Source organism: Podarcis bocagei (assembly GCF_964188305.1).
Source record: "Podarcis bocagei genome assembly, chromosome: Z".
In the NCBI taxonomy this organism is placed as follows: Eukaryota; Metazoa; Chordata; class Lepidosauria; order Squamata; family Lacertidae; genus Podarcis; species Podarcis bocagei.
The window spans coordinates 41011195-41031040 of record NC_138140.1 but is presented as its reverse complement, the minus strand read 5'-3'; positions in this window follow the sequence as shown (position 1 = coordinate 41031040).

The window sequence follows — 19846 nt, the reverse complement described above, 5'->3', positions numbered from 1 at the left end:
ATCCTCCAAGGATATTTTCTTATGCTTTATATTCCTGTCATGCTATCCCCTCATTACTGCAGAGTGCTATTTTTGAGCATTTAAACTTCATCTTGCTTTGAGTCCCTTTTCTCTTTAAACAAGCATGCGGGCTCCTTCTATGCACACAGGGGCTCTGGCTCAAGCAGATGGCACGGGGCATACTGACATGGGGAATGGGGCCGTTTTATCCTTGCCCCCAAAGGACTCTTTCTGTTTCTCACTGCAGCGCAAGACACTCTTTCAAAAGCACTTTCCAATGTGCTGAAGGGAGATTATTCTGTACATAGGATGCATACCTTTTATTTGGTCAGAGCAATGCTTCTTCTAGCTTAGGGTCATCTACATCTGCTTTCCCCAACCTGGTGACCTCCAGATGTTTTGGATCACAGTTTCCATCATCCCTGACCATTGGCAATGCTGGATAGGACCGAGAAGTAGTTGATCTCCTGCCTTGGAGGTTCTTAAGCAGAGGCTGGATGACCATCTAACATGTATGATCTAGATGAGATTCCTGCATTGTAGGAAGTCCTCATGGTCTCTTCCAACTCCATAATTCTATGATATCTGGAATGCAAGGTTGGGGAAGACTGATCTTCACTATAGGGCAGCAGCTCTCCAGGGTTCCCGAGAAAAACCTTTTCCTAGGTCCAGTGATACCAGATCTCAGGACCTTTGTGCAAAGCTCTGCTGCTGAGTTATGCCCTTCCTCTTTCTATTTTCTGTCTCCAAAAAATCACTATATATATTTTGTCCCTATGCCTTTTGGGGATGTCTTATTACAGAGGTCACCAACCTGCTGTCCATGGCTGCCATGGTGTCCTTGAAGGCTTTCAGTGTTGCCTTTGGGCAGTTACCACAGAGTTTGAGCTTCTTTTTATTTAAAGTAAGTTTTTAGCCAACCACTTGAAAAAAGCTTTAATGAAACCTGCTTTTAGTGGCAAGCATACAAAGGGTGGTATTCAGCTAAGCGTTACTCAGAGTAGACCTACTGAAATTAATGGGCATAATTTAGTCATGTTAATTAATTTCAGCGGGTCTACTCTGAGTAAAATTTAGCTGAATGCCACGCATGGCAAAAAAGCATTATTATTATTATTACAGTTTATCAGTCAACTTATATAATAAAAAGAATTGATGAGTACTGGAGGATTACTGATAAGTCATGGGCCAGAAACATTCCAGTTCTACCAGGGCCTCCCCTCCCTTTTTCTTTTGTTGTCCAGAATATTTTTTTTATTAACACCCTGTGTCTCTAATACCTCGAATTTCTAATTAGCTGCTTGGCTAATTGAATTTTAAAGACTAAAATTTGCCATCTGCTAGAAATGGCAGCTGAATTAGATCAGTTCTTAAAATGCAGTCTCCAGTATTTCTGCCATGAAAATTCCATTGGGCATATCATTTTTGTTTTTTGTTAAAAACCTTTTAAATTCTGCTATACTAGCGCGGTAGCTCAGTGTGCATGTGTCTAAGCACCATCATATTTGTAAGAGTTAATATAATTTATCCCATTCTAAAGGGTCATTAAGATTTGTAGGAAACTTTGGCAAGTTTTATTATATTTATTACTGAGATCAAGCATAGTAGAAACTGCTATAAAGTAGGAGAGAGCGGATTCTCCCCATTCTTGCTATTATTCCATGGCATGGCTAAGGATGGATAAATCTGTCAACTTTGGTTTCTTGCAATTTCTCATTTTTTAAATCTTAAATTCCCTTCACCTGATTTCCTTGTCAGATTACTTTGTTTTTTAAGTTTGAAAATTTGTTGCCATTTTTGTATGCATTCTTCCAGTATACACATTTCTGCACACACTTTTTGCCCGATATTCACAGCTTCTGCAAGTCATTTTCCCAATGCAAGGTTTTTGCTTTTTTGCTTGTGTTATTTTACATAATGCATTAAGTTTTGGACACATTCCACCTAATATATGCTTTGCAAATCCCATTTCTTGGCTGGAAAATTAGGAGAGCTGCATTTTTTTTTAATGATAACTGTGTTCCGGTTCACATATTGTTTCAGGAAGTATGGATTGTGTACTGAAGAAATCCCCCACCCCCCACTCCATTCCTAGGCACATATATTCGCAAAATTCTCCCATTTAAAGTTTGCTGCCTTTGTCAGAGGCTGCAATTCTTCTGAATACCACAGGAAGGAATAGTGCTTTTGTGCTTGGGTTCTGTTTGCGTGTTTTCAACAGGCATATGATAGAATAGACATGCCATTGGCCTGACCCAGCAGACTTGACTTCTGTTCTCCCCAGATTTAGGGTTTCAAATTACCTGGCTGGGTTGCCCCATGCCATTCTCTGGTTACCAGAAAGACCATCTCTATCTTTTCCCTTTAGTGCTCTCCTACTATTGTTGAGTTAGGGCACTGGCGAATGAAGGGGGGTGGGGGAGCGGATCGCCCTGGGTGCCATCTCTGGCAGGGTGCCATCGCAGCTGCCCCCTGGGACGCGCACTGTGCACCCCCCAGGATGTGCACCATGCCCCTGGACGTGCGTCACGCCTCCGGGACACGCATTAGCCATGCCCTCATCTGTTCTCTGGTCCTGGTAGCTCCGCCACTGAGTTAGGGTTAGCATCAAACCCTCCCTGCCCGCACCCACCCACCCTGATCTTGCCTGTTGCTGTACATAGAACCCTGGTGGGTAAAGTTGAGAGATTAGCACACACACCCTACACACACCGCTAGTCTCCATAACACAAGGTCAGCATGCCCTTCCAGGATCCAGTCCTGGGTAGCTGTTGTTTTGCCATTTACTGACCTGGAATTGATTGACCAGCAACATTTTCAACCAAGGGGGACAGTTGCCAAGACTATCCAGGTTATTTGAAGAGGTGGGCAGTGTGGGGGGCAACCAACACCCTGTTGTGGTGCCCCCTTTGTTGATAACAGGCCTTTGTCTCCCACCTCCATATCTCTCTCTGCCTTCTGTAAGTCTGATGGCTGCTCCCTGGGTCTCATCATCTCCTCTCCTGCTTTGGCAACACATCCTTTGTTTGCACATCCTTTGCTTTGGCACCTGCACCAGCAAAAATAAAGCACAAGTTTGATCCTAAGCACAAGCGGTCCTTCTCCACTCTATTGCACAGGGGGACAGGTCCTCACCCTCGTGCCACCCCAAAGTGGCAATATCCTTCAGTGTCACTCACTTCAGGGGTAAGCCCCACCAGCTTTCATTCCACTAGCCCAGCTAGATGACTCAGTTCAACTGGGGTGGAACAGCAAGTGTTGCTTGGGACTGCTAAGTCAGGGCATCAATTTTACAAGGAGGAAGCCCCTTCCTATCTTTTAAATCTGTATTTAGAGTTCTGCACTTTCCAACTCGGCTAATCTCAGCAGAGGATTGTTTTTCCAAAGGATTGTGTGTGTGTGTGTCACTGCCATTCCTTCAAATAGGTGGGGGGGGGGGAGAGAGAGAGAGAGAGAGAGAGAGAGAGAGAGAGAGAGAGAGAGAGAAGGAAGGCTCAGAACAAGAATCCTGATTCTTGTTAGTGGAATGATTCCCTTCAGCAGGATGGGGCAATTTTGTGTGTGATGGGCTTAACTCTTAAATCAGTGGTTAGGGAAGTGGGTTCAGCTGTATGGATTTTGGGTACATGGGATGGTATTCCTTTAGCAGTCTCAAGTGGAAAAATTACTTGCTCCAGATCATCTCACTGAAATATGGAACGTACTTATATTCAGTATCTATGAATAATACACTTAGGGCTTTCATCCGATTAAAGTGTTCTCAGTCAATTAATCAATCCGTCAAGAAAATCCATTAAATCTGTATAAGTCTGCATATAAATAGCAAACTTTGTTTTTTGTTTAAACTTTATTTTAAGATGATGTACTTGGGTTGTGGCAGTTGCTACCTTAGAAGACAGTCTGCTTGCATGCAGTTGAGAAGGCATTGTTTAAGATGGTGCTCAACATAATCAGTATTTCATAAATACCTTTATTATTAAAAAAAATGTAAATAGTGATCTTTGCAGTTCAGCAAGGATTCAAACCCAAGTCTTCCAGTCCTTGTAGCCCAACACTCCACCTACTACACAATGCTAGCTCTCTGAGGTTAGGTGATTGAACTCTGTTGGATTGACTGCAACAACATCTGTGGAACTAAATCTGATTGAACTCAGTGAGGGTTACTTCTGGAGTAGGAATGTACAGGGTAGAACTGTTAGCCATTTGGCTACATAAGCTGTCAAAAGCAATGCACTGCAGTTTAAAGTTCTAGCAGGCAGCATTGCTATGTGTATACTCAGGCCCGAGACAAAACTGGCCCCAGAAATAATAGCAAAACCCAAGGGATGGGGCCTAATGGAAAAGTAGAGTTCTTACACATGTCCGATGTCTCTAAAGAATTATGTCCTGGTGAACTGCAGCCAAGCACTCTGTGACCCATAGATCTACTTTTTTGGATTTGAAAAGCCAGAAGGATGACTAAGGAAAGGGATGCTGTGAGGATAAAATGGGAGAATCTTGTGCATTTGGACTGAACCTGCTTTGAAGGCGAAAAAGAAAGGAAGGAATGTTCACCAAGCAAAAGCAAACAATAATCAACTATGATGTGTCTAAGTCTAATGCAGTTTTCTATTAGGTTCCTTGCATGGACACTTCAAAATGACACAATTTGAGCTTTCAGGGAATCCTGAAATTATATATGTATGTGTGTGTGTGTATGGAAAATTTTAAGATAAGGGGAAGAATCTGGGCCATCTGCAGCTCCTCTGTCATAATTATTGTTGCAATTTGCATCTGCTGTCTGTGAAGATTAATAGGCGATTTTAAATAACTATTTAAGCACCCCTAATTAAAATAATTGTTAGATGAGTAAGATCATATAATTGTTAGCAATTAAGTTATTGGATTTTAATACAGGGATGTGTGAGCTTGTATCCAAATCTTTAGACAAGGAGTAATATGGTATTTTACATTTTAAAGCTTTGTTAGACTCGGGTGTGCGTGGGGGGGGGGGGCTCAATTTAATGGATATTCTGCTTATTCATCCCTTCCATTCATTTGGCACAATGACAGAATAAGCTGCATTATCTTTTTCCAAGTATATATTAGTCACTCAAAATGGGGAGAATGATACTTAAAGCTTTTAGAAAATGACTAGAGGTGGGGAGGAGAGCATGGGGAATCTGAAGTGACATAAAAATTGGTTGTTTTTGGTCATTACATGCACATTTGGGTGCATAATACATCAACATGAATTCTAATGTTTTCTCGCGAATATTATAAAGTCAAGTAGCATTGCTATAAAATATTGTATTAAGTGCAATAAAACAATAGGAAGCTGAAATAAGATGAAGTGGAACTTAACCACCTCTTTGGAGTTTGTTGCCTGCATTAACCGAATAAAGAGGGACACAGAATGTAGAGAAAGGATGAAGGATTTTTTACTTGTGATATCTTTAGGGTGCAGTTGTAAACCAGGGGTAGGAAATCTTTTTCAGCTTGAGGGCCACACTGCCTCCTGGGCAACTTTTCAAGGGCCACATGCCAGTGGTGGGCAGGCCAGATGGGAAAATGGGCAGTGCAATAGATATAAATGTTACCTTTGTACAGTAGGCTACACACCCTTATCTGTCTCCCATGCAGACAAGCAATATGCATCATCACAGTTTGAGGATGTTTTCCAACCAGGTTAAATTACTTGAGGTGCAAAGCAAGGCTGGTGAGAGACATGGTCTGGGGAGATGCAATGTTGCTTAGGAAGAGTTGCAAGTGTCAGAGTCCTGGAGGGCCACATTGACCTCCCTGCTGGGTCTGAGGTTCACATAAATATTGTCTTTGAAATGTAGAGCAGGATTTAATAACTTATCTAAATAAATAATAAGTAGCAAGCAAAGCACATGAGCTGAACCTGCAGGTATTGCAGATTGGATCTGAGGCTTGTGTGAACAGAAAGCGAAAAGATATTAGTTCTGTCCCATGAACATTTGTGCAATGTATCCAAAGATTTTTGGCAGTGTATGTTATAGCACAGTATGAGAAACGTGGTTAATTAGGAAGATACAGGACCAAAGGTCAGTGGAGCAGACTTGATGCCAGAAGAAGCACAACTCTGGAGTGAAGCGACAGTAACTGATAGGGACTGCAGATGCTACAAAGGACAGGGTTAAAATTCAGAGTGGTTCTGAAACCACAGCAGAGTATTAAGAACATGAAAAGAGCCATGATGGATCAGACCAAAGGTCTATCTAGTCCAGCATTTTGTTCCCATGGTGGCCAATTACAGTAGTCAATCAGTGTCCCATGGGGGAGCCCACAAGCAGCACATGAGAAAAACAGCACTCCCCACTTGCCAACCCTGGAAACTGGTATCCAGAGGCATACAGCTTTGATGCTGGAGACAATATCACCATCATTGCTAATAGCCACCTTTAGCCTTATCTGACATGAAGTTGTCTAATCTCTTTTTAAAGATGACCAAGTCAGTGGCCTTTACTACACCTTGTAGCAGAGATTTTCATGCTGATCTCCTTTCATTTGCCCTAAAATCACCCACCATTAGATGACCCTGTATTCTCATACCATGAGAGGGACAGAGAAAACTTCTATTGATCTGCTTCCTCAACACCATGCATAATGTTATACCTCTCTATCATGTTTTGCCTTACTTTAAAAAGGTAAAGGGACCCCTGACCATTAGGTCCAGTCGTGGCTGACTCTGGGGTTGCGGTGCTCATCTCGCTTTTTTGGTCGAGGGAGCCGGTGTACAGCTTCCGAGTCATGTGGCCAGCATGACAAAGCCGCTTCTGGCGAACCAGAGCACACGGAAACGGCGTTTACCTTCTCGCCAGAGCGGTACCTATTAATCTACTTGCACTTTGACGTGCTTTTGAACTGCTAGGTTGGCAGGAGCAGGAACCGAGCAACGGGAGCTCACCCCATTGCGGGGATTCGAACCGCCGACCTTCTGATTGGCAAGCCCTTGGCCCTGTGGTTTAACTCACAGCGCCACCCACATCCCTTTGCCTTACTTTAGTACCACGTAAAATGTGGGTAAAGGAGACACATTTTTGCTCAGTGCTCTCGTCTGAAGAAACTGTACTCTTTCTATTGGATTGGGAACCCTGATTATGAGCATACAATTTATATGTGTGTAGACTCTGTTCAGGCATTCAGCTCACATGGGTGGAGGTTAGACGCATAGGCAATAGGTATGTTCCCACTTCTTGCTTTGGTGAGGGCAAATTGGGATATCTGGACACAGATCCTTCCCCCTTCTCCCAAAATATATGCCCTTGTTATATGCAGTAGCCAGGGACTCTGGATTCAGACCATGCTCATTAAGTGAAGAATTTTATTTTGGAATCTCATTTGCTTTGCTAGTCCAACGTAAGTCCTGGAGTGGACTGCTTCATCATTTACCCGGGGCATGCTGAAATGCTGGTCTGGATCAAGGAAGGGATGTGCCATAGATATGATTTCCTCTACACACAACTAGTGTTGGAGGAAGACCATATTGGAGGAAGACCATATTTTGAAAAATGCAGCAGAAATAGAGGAGCCTTACAATTCCCAGAGACTTGATTCTGAACATGTCAATGAATATATGACTGGAGGGACTTCAGCAGACAATCATTTGCGGAAAGTTAGTTCTTAAAGGTATTCCAGTTCCCACAAAACCTTGAGAAAAGTCTTTTTATGAAAGTAATAGACAAAGAAAACTGGTTTTAAAATAAAAAATAAAATGCCACTTTTGTATATGCTCCTGATACAATGGCAATGCCATGCCAATAAATACTTTCTACCTCAGCAGACATGTTAGTGATTGTGACTAAGTCTTCTGGTGTCAAAGGAGAAAACCTTAGCAACTAAATTTCAGAGAGCTGAAGTTGGTTGAACAATGCTTATTAGATTAATAACCCCATAGCAGTGATTAATGTTTCTCTGATATAGAGCATGAGGCCTTTGTAGGTTTTTCCAACAGGGGTGGTTAATAGTGTGTTACATCTCAGGTCAAACACAGTCAGAATTACTTAATTTTGAAGATAAATCTGGGTGCTTCATAGCTGCAAAAGCCAAATTATAATTACAAAATTATTACAGCTCTGATTCTGTGGATTAGAAAGATCTTATCAAGGGGAGCAACAAGCTCTGAGTCTCGGAGTTGCAAAATGAAGCCATAATTTATTTTTCAGCAAGCTACCTTTTAAAAATTCAGTTTTACTCATTATCTTTTATTCATTATTTCCCGTGTCTAGGATAGAGTTAAATCCAATCTATGTTCTGCCTTCTCTGTCAGAAGCAGTAAGCCTCTGAATACCAGTCGCTGGAAATCACAAGCAAGGAGAGTGCTGTTGCGCCCAGGTTGTGCTTGCCAGCTTCCTACAGGCATCTCGTTGGCCACTGTGAGAACAAGATGAGGAACTAGATGGGTTTTGCCTTTATCCAGCAGGGATCTTCTTATATATTGGATGATAACAGAGCATAAAAGTTTGCATGAAAGAACACTGAAGAGAGATCCACAAGCAATGCCTGGCCGGCCGGCCAATGAAAGCTTCTTTGAGACAGTTCTGAAAACTTTTGTACAATCCCTGATTGACAGGCCCCCTTCCCACTTAAAATATATGATTGAAGAATACTTGTAATAAAGTTTCCATGGTTTGCTGTTTTGGTGATGAGGTGACATATTTTCTGTTGGGAAGGGGGCTAGTAGCCACTGGAGTTACATCTTCAAATTCTGCCATAAGTTGGACACTGTCTTCAGTGGGAATATGTCCTAAAATCAGTACAGTGGTACCTTGGGATGTGAACGGGATCCGTTCCGGAGCCCTGCCCGCATCCTGAATGGAACGTAAGACGCGACGGCGCGCCTGCGTGTGCGCGGCTCACGTTTTGCTGCTTCTGCGCATGACATCATTTTGAGTGTCTGCGCATGTGCGAGTGGAGAAACCTGGAAGTAATGTGCTCCGTTACTTCCGGGTTGCTGCAGAGTGCAACTCGAAAGTGATCAACCTGAAGCACATTCAACCCGAGGTATGACTGTATATCTGAGCCAAGTAAGAGAAGAGAAGAGAATCTACACACTTCCTTGATGTTCCCCACCATGAAATTTTAATCATGAGGATATTCCATTCACCTTTATTGCTGGGGATCTGAGGAGCTTCCTTCACTTGAAGTTGTAGAAGACTTTGACAGGTTTCTTATGGGAAAGGGAACAGAAAACAATGTCAATAAAATGTAGTGGGTTCATTCCTTCCATGTTTTCTCCTTCTTATTCATCAAATAGGTTGGATGCTATTCTACTGGAAGAGACCAGAGAGACTGGATGCTTAAAAAAACAAAAAACAAAAACCAACAACCAAGGAGTCCTGAAAAATTCCATATGTACAAAGAAAGAATTCTAGCTGATCAGACTTTAGGGGATATTTCTGTGAGAGCTGGTGTGCTTATCTAGGTACTTATAAATGCTAGTCTGACATAGGAATGGACAAACCTGTCCACTTTCTGCTCAGTTTCTTACTTTTTCCACATCTTCAGTTGTGCATTGTTTGCATTTTTCTTTGAAAAAGCCCTCACCAGAATTTGTTGCAATTCCCAGCAAATAGTATTCAGACACGTGCTGCCTCTGACAGTTCAGGTAGAATATTATGGCTATTAGGCATTGATAGCCTTATCATCTATGAATTTGTCCAACATCCCTTTAGTTGGTAGCTCTTGTGGGATAAGATTCCACAATTTTACTGTATGGAGATATTCTTCCTTGTGTCTGTCTCCAACATTCAGCTATATTGGATGCTCCTGAGTTTCAGTATTATGACAAAGGCTAGGTATTGTGATGTCTACTACTACCTAACATTTGTTAGTTGCCTAATGCCTCTAAGTGATGACACAACATTAAAGCTATTCGTTTTAATAATATGGCTAACCACCAGCAAAGGAAAATACATCTGAACAACAGTTTACAAGGAGCAAAGGATTAAAAAGAAGTTTAATTTTTTTAAGGCCTAGGGAAAGAGGAAAATTTGCATTAATGTTGGCACTAGGTGAATGTCTTTGGGGGATTTTAGAAACATGGGGCCACCACTGAAAAGGCCCTCTCTTGTTGCTACCCTTTGTACAATAGGAGGGCCTCTCCCCAAGCATTTCCAGGTAGAGCTGGGAAAAATTCCCTGCCAGAAACCCTGGAGAGCTGCTGCCAATCAGTGTAGACAACACTAAGCTCAATGGACCAATGGTCTAATTCCGTATAAAGCAATGTGTGCTTTGTTATGCTTTGTAAGGCAGCTTCCTGTCATCCCCCCCCCCAAATGTTTATCACTTATCCAACTAGTAAAGCACGTGATGCAATATGGTCATCACCAAAAAAAAGCAAACACAGCTCTGCATAACCTTTGCATTTGCCCATTTATGTCTATAGGTCCAAAAAGAGAAATAATTACATAGAAATGTAGTCTCACTGTAGTTGGGAAGACTGTGACTAGCTCACCTATGTTCCTGCTCTCAGTGGGTAAGTTCAATAGCCCCGATCTCCCCTCAAGTTTGACTTTTAACTTGGCTTTTGCACACGATAACCCTCCAAACAGAGGACTGTGCCCTGTAAAATAAGACACATGGCCACCCAGCAAGCACGCCAAGTCAAAGAATCAAGTAAGTAGCTAGATAGTTCAAAGTAGCATGGCCAGTCTCTTCCATTACATATGGCTTTTTCCTTTAACCGCCCTTAAAAGTAAGACCAGAAGTTTCCTTCTAAACAGTCTCAAATATCCTGCTATCTGCAAACTAGTCATGAAGCAGATGACCCTACAGCCCCGATATAATATACGCCTTTGTATGAAATTGTTTTGATGCTCCGAATTACTGGCTTTTGTGATTATTTATGTCACCACTGTAGTATAACCTGGGAAGTAAACCATGAAATGTCACTGCTAATATATCTATAGTCTTTATAATTCAGCTAATGATTATTGTGATGTTCAAAAACATATGGTACCACCTTAAAGGTCTCCCCACCACCAGAAACACACGCAGCTATGATTTCATAATTGTGTACAGGCAAATGAGCTTCTCAACAATTAAGAATGATAAAATATGCACACACCAATTCATACACCCACACATGCAATTTAGCAGTTATAAAGAATTCACTAACTTTGATCAAATTAGATCTCATCAAGTAGTTTCCAAAACAACCCACATATCTATATCTATATGAAATATTGGCTTATAAGCCATATATTTGAAGGACTTGTGAAAGCAGTGTTACAAGAATTACTAATTCACTGATCTGTGAATGTTTGTGCTGAAGAAAGGAACTTAAGAAACTTAAACCAACTTAGGAAATTTAACCAACTTAAACCATAAGAACAAAATACTTAAAATGAGGGGGGGGGGGGAAATGGAACTATGAATAACCAAAAGCAATAATAATTTTACTTATATTAAATATTCTTCTTGAACTAAATAAGTCAAACAGGCTCAATGGACACCCAGAAATCAGAACAGTTGTTCCAAACCTCTGGTGCCCTTTAGATGTTTTATTTTATATTTATTTATACAAATATTTATATACTGCCTCTCATACAAAATCTCAGGGAGCTGTACAAGATTTACACGAGATATAAAATACCATTAAAAGCAATACTACATAATTATCATAAAATGATTGGCTCATATTAAAAGGCATATTGATATAGAAAAAGGACTTGAAGTGAGACCTAAAAAGTCTGCAATCATATGGCTGCTTATTTCATTTCCTCAACGTTCTACTAATCGTTTATTACCATATTATATCTGAGCTTTCTGAGAACATAAAGCCACTTTTGGAAAACTGGTGGAATCTAGTGAAAGCTTAGAACTCATTTCCATGTTAACTGCCTCCAAAATTTTATTTTATTTTTGCAACTTCATTCACCCAGAAAATTGTGGGAACAAAGTGGCAAAATATGGGGCAACACAGAGGCTTACAGTCCTTTCCTGGGTGAATGATTGAGAGACAGAAACATGCAAGTGCAGAAGCAGAGGGGGAGTAGCGATGGTGTCCAATGATGTTCCCTGTTGCGTCATACTCTGGTGTGAATGGAATTTAGCATACCATGCTGGTGTATTGGTCAAAAAGCCACAGTTCCATAACACAACAGGTACTGCAAGGCAAAAGCAAAATTAGAAAATGGCATAGGAGTGTTAGCATTATAACCTGGAAAACTAACACAATGTTTCCTATGTCTGAATGCACCCAAAGTCAAAAGTGAGGGTGCCTGCCAAATCTCTGCTGGAAGTGTAGTTCACATGGGACTGATGGTACTAAATGCCCAACATTTATTCAAAGCCAGTTGGTACACCCTCCAACATTTATCCATTGAAAATAGGGACATCCCATTCCATAATGATATTTTTTTTATTTATACCCCACACATCTTACTGGGTTGCCCCAGCCACTCTGGGCAGCTTCTAACATATATAGGTAAAGGTAAAGGTACCCCTGCCCGTACGGGCCAGTCTTGCCAGACTCTAGGGTTGTGCACTCATCTCACTCTATAGGCCGGGAGCCAGCGCTGTCCGCAGACACTTCCGGGTCACGTGGCTAGCGCAGCACATGGAACGCCGTTTACCTTCCCACTGGTAAGCGGTCCCTATTTATCTACTTGCACCCGGAGGTGCTTTCAAACTGCTAGGTTGGCAGGCGCTGGGACCGAACAACGGGAGCGCACCCCGCCGCGGGGATTTGAACCGCCGACTATGCGATCGGCAAGTCCTAGGCGTGAGGTTTTACCCACAGAGCCACCCGCGTCCCTCTAACATATATAAAAACATTAAAAAACATTTTTTAAATTTCCCTATACAGGATTGCCTTCAGACGGTTTGGAGGTAGGGTAACTCCACACACCCCAACATTTCTCCAGTGAAACATCCTAAGGAGAAGCGGGCCATTCCGGGATGAAATCAGAAACCGGGATGGCTTCTCTAAAGCAGGGACATTCCTGGAAGGGTCTGAGTTGGAGGGTCTGAGTTAGGCTTATGTAAGATGAGGGGCAAGTAAAAGTGCTCCTTTGGATACTCTCAGCAATTGAACTTGGGTACAACACCTCAGATATTGAGGTATCCTGGACCCAAGTTGTTGAGGACTTCATATACAACAACTTTGGATCTGACCTGGTATCATGGGCAGCCAGTGTAAAAGTTTTAGCAAGGGTGTTACTATCAGCACTAATGCATGCAGAAGCAGTCTAGGCTTGCAGTTGAACTACAACTCTCATAATCTCTGACAACACTGACCATTCTGGTAGGGGCTGATGGGAGCTGTAGTCTCTGCTCTGGAAAATACCCAGCATGGATGTAGACTGAGGGTGATAATACAGAGCTGTATTCTTAAACTGTATCTTGTAGAAAGGCAACAGGTTTGCATGCTCCACCTTACCACCTTAACCCCTGACCTTCATGCACTGAATAGGAAAGGTTGAAATAGGATTATAAACAGTATCAGTCATCCCCATGATCAGGAATCCTCATGTATTTATTTATTTAAGCATTGGGGAGTTACAGTTGTGATGTTTTGTTTCTCTGGCTTCTCTGCTATGTAAAAAGGAGAGGGGGGGAGTAGCTGTGATTTTATTGTAATGTCCTTTCAATGGCACCCAGCTAAGCTGAGTGCTTTCTAATTACAATTGCTATTTTCAGTTGCGAGCCACATAGGAGGCCTTGAAGCTGAAGTGGGAGAAGGACATGCGACTGAAAAGAAATAGAACCTTGGCTTATAGACCTCCTCCTCCTCTCTGTCATGTTTTTGCACATAACATGGAAATTACAAAGAGTGTCGTTCCTGAAATAGAAATGCAACGTTCACTAATGACTGGTACTGATCACAAGTTTAACCAGACTTTTGTGGAAGAGCTTGATTCTCCACAATGGAGAAGTGTTACCAGAAGGGGTGTAGCAGTACATTTCAAAGTTCAGGAGCTGATTGTCAGAGCTCTCATAGTCACACACCCCTGGAAGAGAGGCATGCTTTTAAGGAAAGCCCTCAAAATACAGGGGTCTGTACTTATCCATTGGCTATAAGGATCCATTTGCAGCAAAATGGCTTCTTTCTCTGATTTACAGAACTAGGCATTGGTGTGGTGTGATGGGGAGCCATCCCCTCATCTGTAGCCCCATTGTTCATGTCAGCCACTCATACTAACACCCGGTGGGCATAAAATGGAAGCACAGGTAAATCACTGCGCCAGCCTAGAGCTGGCACAGCAGCAGAGTCCAAATCCAGCAGGGCTCAGCCTCTCTCCAGCTTTTGGGACACTTACTGCATTTCTATCCCAATTTTCCTCCAAGGAGCTCAAAGTATTATTATCCTCACATCAACCCTGTGAAATAGTAGGCTGAGTCTTGGTGACTGACACATGTCATGGCCCATCCTAGATAAGGAAGACACACATCTTTATTGGCAAGAGAAGCACTTGCAGAAGGTTCCATAGTGTTCTGAATACACATGCTTACACGCTTCTAGCCTCTAGGCTGTTGGGCACTGGCCCCATGGAGCAGTCTAGCAACAGTGGGGCCCCTCGCCTCCTCCGACTTATATGTTTACCCTCCTCTGAGAGGTTTCAGAAGTGCCCACTACTCATCCCTTTTCAAGTCCCTCCTTGTTCTAGGAGACAAGGGGGCAGGGGAAGGTGGGGGATCTACTGACCTGTCCCTCATCTGAAAAATCCTTTCTTCCTTGGGCCCATCCTGTGCCCCTTCCTCCGCCTTGGACTGCCCTGACTTTCCCTCCTCCCCTGGCTCCTGCCTTGTGGGTGGAATGTAAGTAAGAAGGAGAATGGAGAATTTGGCAGAAACCAAACTAAATGGATGCAATACTAATTGTGACAATACAATAGGAAGAGAAATTAGTGCCTTCTTGAACTCCAAGCGTCCAAATAAATGAGGATGAATGCTCAATAAACAGGTTGTCTTGAAGCAGCCAACACTGAACGAAATGGGCCCCATTCAGTTCATTTTTTCATGGCTCCAAAATGAATATGCACTTCTAAACTCAATCAGCTATCTTATATTTTAGGAATATGAGAAAATGTTAAGATTGTTGCTTCTGCTAAGATATATTAAGCATCTTTAATCATTTTCATTTGACTAAAGGCAAACAAGATGTAAGCTTTGAAGATTGACAGCAGATTTGGAGAGAGTTCTTTGACAAAGAAATTAGCTGAACTTAATTTGAGTTGATCAAGCACAAATCAAAAGGATAACTGCCCCATCCATGTTTGTTGATCTCCAACATCTTTTTGAGGGGGTGGAGGTGGGAAAGGAAAAGGGGGGGGGGAGGAATCTTTTTTTTTTTAGAAAGCCAACTATTACTTTTCTTCACTTATTAAGGGAAATTAGCTTAGAAATTATGGAAGCAGAGTGGGATGAACTGGCAGCAGTTCAGAAAACCTAATCCATCCCACCGAGGACCTGTCAAGACATGCAGCTTGCATTTCCAGAGCTAAGCTGGAGGTATAGAATGAATACCTTTACTGAACTACAGCTCCCATCAGCTCCAGGCAAGCCCAGCCAATGACCAGGGATGATGGGAGTTGTAGTTCAGCAATATCCAGAGGGCCAAAGGATCCCCTCACATAGTCTAGAAGATGCCTTATTTCAAGAAACTACTCCAGAAGGATATCTCTCTCTCTCTCTCTCTCTCTCTCTCTCTCTCACACACACACACACACACACACACAAACTTTAAAAATGGTTTTAGCCATTTAATTTTAGCCATTTATCCCCTGGAAGGGACTCAGCTCAGAAACACAGCACACTTCATTGTGGACAATAGCAATAGCAAACCATATTGACAAGCACCTTCAAATGACCGTAATGCAATACAGTATATATCAAAACATGTTTCATTGAATGACATGATCGCCAAAAGTGTGGACCTTAATTGGTCTAAGGATGGGCTTTGTCAAAAGCCAAGCTAGTGTTCACACTCCAAACTCTGTGGAATGCAGTGTATAAACTGAATACTTCCACACAATAACACTAGACTGTAAACCTTCCATTTTATGACAAGAATAGTCTAACATGCCAGCAGCCTGTAGAATCCCACAACTGAGTCTAATGCAATGCTCATCTGGCACAAAGACTATGTTAATATAATTATCCAAGACCGTGGTGTCTGAGTAATGGGGCAGGTGGGAGAAATATAGATTACAATTCCAGCAAAAGCAGAGCACATGCTCTACAGTAGCCTTCAAATGCTGTCTTTTCAATTAAAGAAGTTATTTTTGTATCTGTCACATCATTAAAGTTCAATTATAGTTTAATAGATATTGTGCCAACATGGAATTATAAAAATTGTCTCCTTGATATATTATGGAATATTTGTAAGTTAATAGCCGCAAAATGATGAAAGAGTCTCATCCCTCATTTGGAGGGCAATTAATCCCCATGTACCCAATATCACCCAGAAGAGACATATCTCAAAGAAACAATTGCTGCACATTGAACATCTGTACAGCATGGGACAGAAGATGGGAAGTTAGCAGCTGCAATTCAATAATAATTATTATGTTGCTTAGCACTCAGAGAGGGCAAGAGCACTGAGGGGTCCAAAACTGAAGCCATAATAGGTCTGAGATTATCTCTGGACCTTATTGCAATGTAAGTTTATAAGAACATATGAAGAGCCGCTCTGGATCATTTCTAGTCCAGCATTTTGCTCTCAGAGGCCAACAGATGCTTTTGGGAAGCCCCTAAGGAGGACAATAATGCAAGAGCACCTGAACTTGTGATTCCCAGTAACTGGTATTCAGAAGCACACTGCCTCCAACAACGGGGAAAGAACATAGCAATCATGGCTAGTACCCATTGCTCCAGTCTCCATTAATTTATCTCCTATTCTTTATTCAGAGGCTGAAAAAAAGTCACACTAATCATTTGGGAGTGTGTGTGTTTTCTACCTCAGTAGTTTTCCAGTGGCTGTGATTTTGCACTCCTAACTCCAAACAATAAAAGCTATATTTTAAAGTAAATAATGTTATGGAAATATTGTGACATATTTTAAATGTCCAGGCAAAATGTATTACAATAGAAAACTAACGCGAACAGTATTTGGAGTAATTTTTTCTACGCTAGTAAAACACCTGCAAGAAAGCTGTCCTTGGTTAGAACAACGTCCCCCAACAACATCATATGGGTTGTGTTAACCTGCTGACACTTTCTTGCCTATGAAAAATGATGGGGGTGTCCTGACAGTCCAATCCACTGGCTGAGGTAACGAATACATCCCAGTGTCAAAATACAATGCATTTCTGGAGCATTTTGTGTCGAAGGTGTTCTTTTGTTTCCAGAAGGGAAAATGATAAGTGCTAATTGGTTGAATTTTGGAGGCATTATAGAGGTGACAATGTCCTGGAAGCACTACTCTGTAGGTCTGCCTATGCGTAGCTCTGCCACAATGAAAAGCTGACTGGGGTAGGTTTGTGGATGAAGGTTATATGAATGGAAGGGCCCACTTCCTGGCCCTTCTCAGTTTCATTGCTTGACTTGCAGTCATCTACACGTATGCTATGCTGCTGTTGAAAGAAAAGTTGCTGTTTAGTTAAGATTTTGGTGCATCTGCCTGAATCCTGACTCAGAGGACAGACTTGTTGGGAACTGGACTACACAAATTTCAATGCAGTATTCAATGAGAGTATTATGTTGAAGTGTATTCTATTTGACTTTGAAATATACTCAGAGTCGCAAAGTGATTTCATGCTCTTTATTCAGCTCATAGTGGTGAGGAGGAATGAATGAATGTCCCCTCACAGTATCTGCTTTATATACATTATTTACACAATGGGCTGCACATGATTGGCTAATTCCGGAATTCTACTGTAAGCCAATCAGGTTGTGGATTCACTTCTATCTGGAGCAGGATTGGGTGGTTCCTGCCAACCAATCATACTGCTGCATTGTTCTACCAATCAGACTGCTGCATTCTGAATCCTATTGTTCTAGGACCAGTCAGACTGCTGCAGTTTGGATCCTATTCAACTCAGTACATAACACACTTCAAAAGCATTTAATTCAAAGTTATGGCTAAAACCAACTTGAGTACTTTTGATTTACAAAACGTTTTGGGTGTGAACGCCTTTATGTGATTTATTTGTTTGAATGCCATGAAACATCACCACTCTCGTATTAGAATTAATTAGAGGGGAAGGAGGAGAAGTGAAAGGGTCATTTTATATTGTGTAGGTATAATTAGGGAATGAAAAGCATTTTGGTCTTCTATAATCTAATTAATTGTTTGAATGCAGTGGTTGACATGTCATGAAGAATTATGGTTCTTTAGTCCAATGACCCTATTAAAAATGAAGTGCGACTTTGCCAAAGCATGTTTGAAGGTTAAAAACAAAACAAGGAAAAATATTAAATGTGTGTGTGCGTGCATGCACATATACACATGCCATGCGTACACACAGCTCAACAACAGTTTTCTTTAAAAGTCCACTAGGAGTTTTCCTGTGTTACGAAGAACAGGTGGTTGTGGGTGTGGTGACTGCAATAAGGAGCACAGTGGTGACAAAACACAAAATATTCATCCTTTCTTTTGCAGTCCCCCAAACCACAATCTCAGTCCAACTCTGGTCCCTATAGACAATAGATATTTCTGAAATCAAATGTTATTGTGGGAGACCAAAGTATATGACAAACTACTGGGGAGGAGAGTGATCTGCCAATTTTGTTCCTCCCAGTTTCTCATTTTTCCAATCTTAAATTCACTTATTTGCATTCTACATCAGTTTGCAATTATCATCATTATCTTTTTTTAGAAAAGGCTTCATGAAAATTCACCAGCATTTTAGAGCAAATTTATTTTAATGTACACATTTTTGCAAGCCAATTTTCCTACTATATAATGTAATGTCATCCCCCCCCCCCAATCTAGGCATTTTCTGCATACTTTCCCATAGATTTTTGTATGCATTTGTTTGGAAAGCTGCACTACAAAACATAGAGAATTGCAGATTTCAAAGGATAGCTGCCTATTGACCCACAATCTATTATTAATATTTTTTGCGGGGGGGGGGGGAGTGCACATTTGGTGGACTCACATTACAGTGCACATTTCTACCTGATCCCTAATCTGCAGCAGAGAGCTTGGAGAGACAATCTTAACACTATTTAGAACCCCTGCTGCAGATGTATTCCCCTCAATGTGCAGAGGGTAGCTAGACCATCCAATCGAGATGCAATGGATGGAGTGGAGCTTGCGAGTGTGTCTCTCCTCAAACAATTCTAATTGCAGTAGCAGGAGAGTGCCTGCATTGGTCTTTGATGTCCCCCAAATAATAGTTTACATGAAGGGCATCTGTTCCACATGTGCACAATGTAGGATTCTGATTTTCCCAGGTCCTGCATTGAACAGAAGCCTCCACAAGCACTGGAGATGGGCAGCTTTGGTTTCTTTCAGTTTCTCATTATTTCAATCTTACATTCATTTCTCCCCATTTCCATAGCAATTTGTGTTGTTGTTGTTGTTTTTAATAAAAAACAACCCTCTTGGAATTTCATCAGCATTTTTGTGTTAATTTCTCCCAATAAACCAGTTTTTAAATGCAGTTTCAACAATATACACCTTTTTACAAGCAACTTCCTCTAAGTATAATGCATTTCTGTATGTCACTTTCACTAATGTGCACATTTTAAAGCACACTTTACCTAGTATATGCATTTTGGGACTCATTGGTTGGAAAACTCCATCACTAAAACTGGAGAAGTATGAATTTTGAAGGGTATATGTGTTTTTGCTTATTGGTTCAAGATGTGTTAACTGGGTAAAAAGGTAAAGGGACCCCTGACCATTAGGTCCAGTCGTGACCGTCTATGGGGTTGTGGCGTTCATCTC